Source organism: Marmota marmota, unplaced genomic scaffold (genome assembly GCF_001458135.2).
Source record: "Marmota marmota marmota unplaced genomic scaffold, marMar, whole genome shotgun sequence".
Classification (NCBI taxonomy): domain Eukaryota; kingdom Metazoa; phylum Chordata; class Mammalia; order Rodentia; family Sciuridae; genus Marmota; species Marmota marmota.
The window spans coordinates 23,574,073-23,579,443 of record NW_025999977.1 but is presented as its reverse complement, the minus strand read 5'-3'; the positions used below and the strand labels follow the sequence as shown (position 1 = coordinate 23,579,443).

At 46.4% G+C, this 5,371-nt stretch overlaps 1 long non-coding RNA gene across 1 annotated transcript; it reads right to left on the bottom strand.

Moving 5' to 3' along the window:
* Window positions 1-1,117: 1,117 nt before the first annotated feature.
* Window positions 1,118-5,336, bottom strand: LOC125617179. Its single transcript, XR_007348084.1, has 2 exons — window positions 4,517-5,336; window positions 1,118-2,666 (listed from the first exon to the last, which is right to left on the bottom strand). It is a non-coding gene; the product is annotated as an uncharacterized LOC125617179 (long non-coding RNA).
* Between the last annotated feature and the right edge of the window lie 35 nt (window positions 5,337-5,371).

The following is a 5,371-nucleotide window of genomic DNA, read 5'->3' as shown; positions in this document are numbered from 1 at the left end:
CAATTATACCACATCTACCACTGCTACCTTCCCTGATGTGCCACTTCCTGTGTCAGGAACTGAATTGTGTACCCACCACTGAAGCTGCCCCTGCAGAGAGGATGCCTTATATTTAACCCGAGTGATACTAGCTCTTGAGCCTGTCAAGGAAATCAAGAATCTGAAATTTCCAGCTCTTATCCGAGCTACTCTTTTCTTCCCACAAAGCCTTGCAAAGTAGAAGATTCTCCTACTTGAAAGGTGGTTCTGATATTCAGTGGCCAAAACATCCATTGTGGAGGAATAGGCACAAGTGAGTCTTGGAACTGAAGTATAGGGTAAAATTGATATTTTAATTCCTAGAAGGGTGGCTGTGATATATTGGAGTTTATGGAAGGGGACCACCCCTTCAGATCACATATTTCACTCCAGCAACCTCTAGAATGTGTCCTTTCCTATAATTAGTTCAGCAATGGGTTGTGATGCGACCAGTCCTAAAGACTGGTATCCTGATCTCAGGTTGCCTCAGTAGACAGAAATGAAGATGGCAAACCATTTAAAGTTACTGGAGCCCAAATTCTCAGAGGCTGGAGCACATGTTTGAGTTTCTGGGAGGTAATTAACTGGGGAAAAAAAGAGTCTAGATACATTCCATCTGGAAATGAAAACCAAGTGAGGCAACCTTTTTTAAAATATTTTATTAGTTTATTAGGACCTTTCTATATTTATATGTGGTGCTGAGAATTGATCCCAGTGCCTCACACTTGCTAGGCAAGCACTCTACCACTGAGCCACAATCCCAGCCCCAAAGTGAGGCAATCTTGTTGAATTTTTTTTCCCAATCATTCTGATCTTTAATGATCATTGAGCTTTAGGCAATTGCTGCAGTGTTTAAGATTACATGAATACCTTAACTCAAAACATTGTGCAATGTACATGAAATCTGAGTCTTAAGAGAGGAAAGAGGAAGATGGGAGGCATTAGTGGGAAGGAAAAGAGAAAGACGTATGGCATATGGCATAACGCTATGAAGGAAATCCTAGAGAGCCGTGGGGAGTGAAAAGGCTGTAGTTTGAAGATAAGGGGCATGTGTGGCAGAAAAGAAGCATCATGGACAAGTAACACAGCACCAGGGTAAAATGGTGATATTCATTTTATTTACTCATCAATAATCTCTAAGAAGGAGGGCCAGAGAGAGAAGAGGAGGTAGACTTAGAATGAGGGGTTTGGAGACTGCATGGACTCCAGTACTGAAAAACTGGCTGATATCTGGAACAAACCATGGATTTGACATGGATCCTTCTTACCTTGACATCGGCTTCCTCCTCAGATCCTTTATTTCCATTGTAGCTGGGTGGGGGGAGATACATTGAAAGGTGGGCAACATCTAGGTATAATGGATATTGCTGGTTGCCTCCCCAGCATAGATGCCCCCCAGCACACACCTGTCACTCCGTTTGCAAGAACCATAGAATCTGGATAGGAATGAAATCTCATGCCTGGGTGGAAATGACTGATGGACCAAATCAGGACCAATTGTCACCATGATGAGTTTAGGGATGGACAGTACCCCTAGCCTAAGGCAACAGCCACCTGACTTTTTGCTGGCCACCATGATTGGTTTAGGGATGAACGAAGTTGATATGATCACAGAAAGTCCCAGGCTTTTGTTCAATAAGTGGGTCAAGAAACAGTCCTTGTGGAAGTGTGGTAATGAAGGTAGTAATGAAAACCCTCTCCACACTGTGATGAAACCCTATGAATTCTATCATTTAAATACAACTGAAACCCATGCTCTCCTCTTCCTGTTCATGGCCATGCTTGGTTCAGACTCACATGATCTCTCTCCGCATCACTCTCCTACTTTCCACATCTATACTTCAGTCCCAGAATGTTCTCAAATGACAGACACGAACTTGCTACTTTCCTACAAAAATTTTTGGTCCCTGATCAGTATAGAACAAGGCAAGCAGTATGAGCTTTGACGACAAATCATTTTGAAATAGCTGTGTAACTTTGGGCAAGATTTTTTCCTTTATTAATTTTTTTAAAGTTGTAGATGGACATAATACCTTTATTTCATTTATTTTAATGTGGTGCTAAGGATTGAACCCAGTGCCTCTCACTTGCTAGATGAGCACTCTACCACTGAGCCACAACCCTCGGTCATCTTTCCATCTTTACTTCTTTTTGTAATTTAGTTTCATTTTCTTGGCTATTTGGCTATTTCATGAATGGCCAACATCTTCCAGGGCCACATTATCCAGTTTAGTTGTAACAGAGAGGACACTCTTATGAATCTCAAATTCAAAATGTTTAGGAAAGGGTTTTGCTTATCTCATCTTACATTAGTACTCTCCTAGGGCCAATCCACAGGTATCAGGGCAAGAAGTATAAGGAGCAGCTTCCATGTAAACCACACAATTACAGAGATGAAATCAGAAAGAACACTGAGCAGAAGCAAATGGTGGTGTTCCGGAGAGATAAACCAACAACTCCCCAGGACAGTGGCTGGGTGCAGAACAAGGCAATTTGCACTGCAAATTCTTGTCTCGTCCATCCATCACATCCTTGCTTTTGCGACCACTGCTTGCCTCAGTACTGCCTTCATCTCTTGCTATGCAGTGTCACCCCTCTGGGTAGATGCACACGCAATGGGCACAGAGTTTGACAAAGAGAAGTCACATCTGTAAAAAGAGAAAAATGCTCTTTATTGTAATGGACACAGCCTTGAGCCAGAGCTGTGGGCCAGATTTCCCCTTTAGTGGTGTCCTTTGTCCTAGCCTTCACTTTTGTACAGTGCACAGACTGTCCAACCAGAGGGGTCCTGCCTTCAGGAGGCTTTAATGTGGCTTTCAGAAGCCCCTGGACTGGCTGCATCATATGTCACACAGTTACATACAAATGGTTCCCATGCATCACTAACCCTGCCTTCTGTTCACCTTAGATGATTCACCATTACCAGGAGGTTGTATTTGCTTCTTGTCATGGAGCAGGACTGACTTACCCTCCAGGCATTTCCCCCTTTCTCCTATTAGCCTTTTAAACCCCAGACCAATGACACTGCTTCTACAAATCCTTTAGCACACCCAGGCTATGCACAACCACCTCCTCTGCATTTCCAGAAGCCTGTTCTTTATTCTCTACCACAGCACCAATCATATTATGTAGTAATTATCTGTTTGCTCATCAGTTCCTTTCCGCTCCCCCTCCAGTGACTGTGGCTTGCCAGCTCTTCGTCCCCTGTCCAGGAATAAAGCGTGGCTTCTAGTAGACCTCAATACACACTTGTTAAACGGAATACTGAATGAATCAATGACGAAGAGGAAGGAGGGAGTAGGGGGAAAAGAGAAGGAGAAGGCCACGTAGAAAAGTTCTCTGTTCTCACACAGACCTGTGTCTGTCTCAACACTTGCAGTTCAAACAAAAGGGAAAAAAGCAAGCAGAGATCCTATGAGATGCTTAGAAACAGAATTCCTTCCTGTTCCTCAAATCCTAACATTTGAGAACTGCCTTTGTTTTTTTATTTTGACCAATTGGGGCATCATCTTCTTTGCCCCTGGGAAAGCAAGTTTACTGCCCAGGGCTGTTTGGTCCTCCAGCTAAAGCAGTCAGGGCTGACATGGGGGCATTCCAAATCCACACCAAGATGGGATTGGTCCCAGAGTTCTAAGTATTCCTGGCAGACCATTTGGCATTACTGTGGGCCAAAGGAATGAGGTCACTGTCACCAGTGAAGTCACTACTGAATGATTCATCCCACATCAGTTCCCCATTTGGAGTGCACTGACATTCCCAGAGCTTTTCCCACAGCACCCAGAGCCCAGGGTCCCTGTGCAATGAGCTTATATTTATAGAACAGAAAACTGAGGCCCAAAGAAGGGAAGTGACATTCTCAAGGTAACACTGTTAACTCATGTGAGAGCTGGGACCAAATTCAGCTCTTCTGGCTCAGTGCCCTCCAGAAGTTCCTTAACTTCTTCTGGTAGATCCTCCTTCTAGTATACTAGCCCTCAAAATGCTGCCTGAGCAAATGGTACTGCAAACAAATAGTGAGACAAGCCCTCCTCTCTTTCCTTTTAAGAAAAAGTGGCAACACTTGAATTTGAGGCATTGTACTTTTCCTGTCATCCAATGCATACAAAGTATCTTCCAAACTCACAGCATAAAGGGCGGCATATACCTACTCTCAGATGCACTGGGTGGGATCTGGAGAGATGCTTAATATGGATCCACAAGAAATTTCCAATAACCCTTTATGTCTTCCTGGGAGATTGGACATAGAGATGCACATTTCCTAAATTGTGCATCAAGTCCTTGAATGCCAAGAGTAGCTGGAAGCCTTTGGATAACCACATCACCTCTCTTAGCAGTTTACTCACCTAAAACCTAAGGGCCATGGTCCAAATGACCTCCATGCTGCTTCTCAACACAGCATTTTCTAATGCTGTGAATCGATGAAAGGAAGCAATTTCCCTCAAGTCAGCAAGCTGGGGACAGGGGTGCGGTGCCGTGTCAGCGTGGAATGCACTCTTACCTCCACTTCCCAATGTTCAAAGCAGCAGTGTTGGCTGGAGAACCAGACCTGGCCAGACGGGTGTTTTCTTGCTATGCCAGACAGAGGGGCGGGGGATGCTGCTTGGATCACAGGCACGTGAGGGTATCACTTCTCAGACATCACAACAGAATCCCTAGGAGGGACACTTAAGACCTAAAGGGGGCCTAGGAGAATGTCACCTCCAGGGGGAGCACAGGTACATTTGCGGCGACCGGAGTCCCTTTTCTGGCTGGTTGGGGGTGCTTCAACGGTTCGACACGCTGTCTCTCTCTTAGTCACCAGTTTTATAGAAAATGATTCAAGCTCGTGCTGTGAAAGGTGTGGGGGTGGTGGGGGAGACTAAGCAATAAACCAGGAGTCCCTGCCTTCCAGCTCAAGACCCCCACCCCCACTCCGGACGCCTTCTAAATTATTTTTTTAATCCTCTTGGCCTTTCTTTCTCTTTGATTTCTAGTTCCCTTGTGCACTTAGAGGCCGATAGGATGGCTCTTGCCTTCCGGGTGGACTTTCAATATATATGTATAATTTTGCATGACTCTTGCGTCATCGTTGAAGTCGTCGTGCTTCCCTGAGCGGCCTCCTAGCCGTCTCCCGGCACCGGGTCCTGTGGACGCTTCCCGGCGTTGCGGGCACTTTAGCGAGGAGCCCTCGGTTCCTAGCCAGCGCTTCCCTCCGGCCCCCTCCCCCGCCTCGCCCTCCTAGCTCTCCTCCCGGGCTCCTCCTCCTCGCCGCTCCGCGCCGTCCTCGCGGGGAGTCAAGCTAGGGTGAGCGGCAGGCCCAGCGGCGGCCGCGGCGGCAGGGCGGGGGCGCGGGGCGGGCGGCCGCACTCGGGGG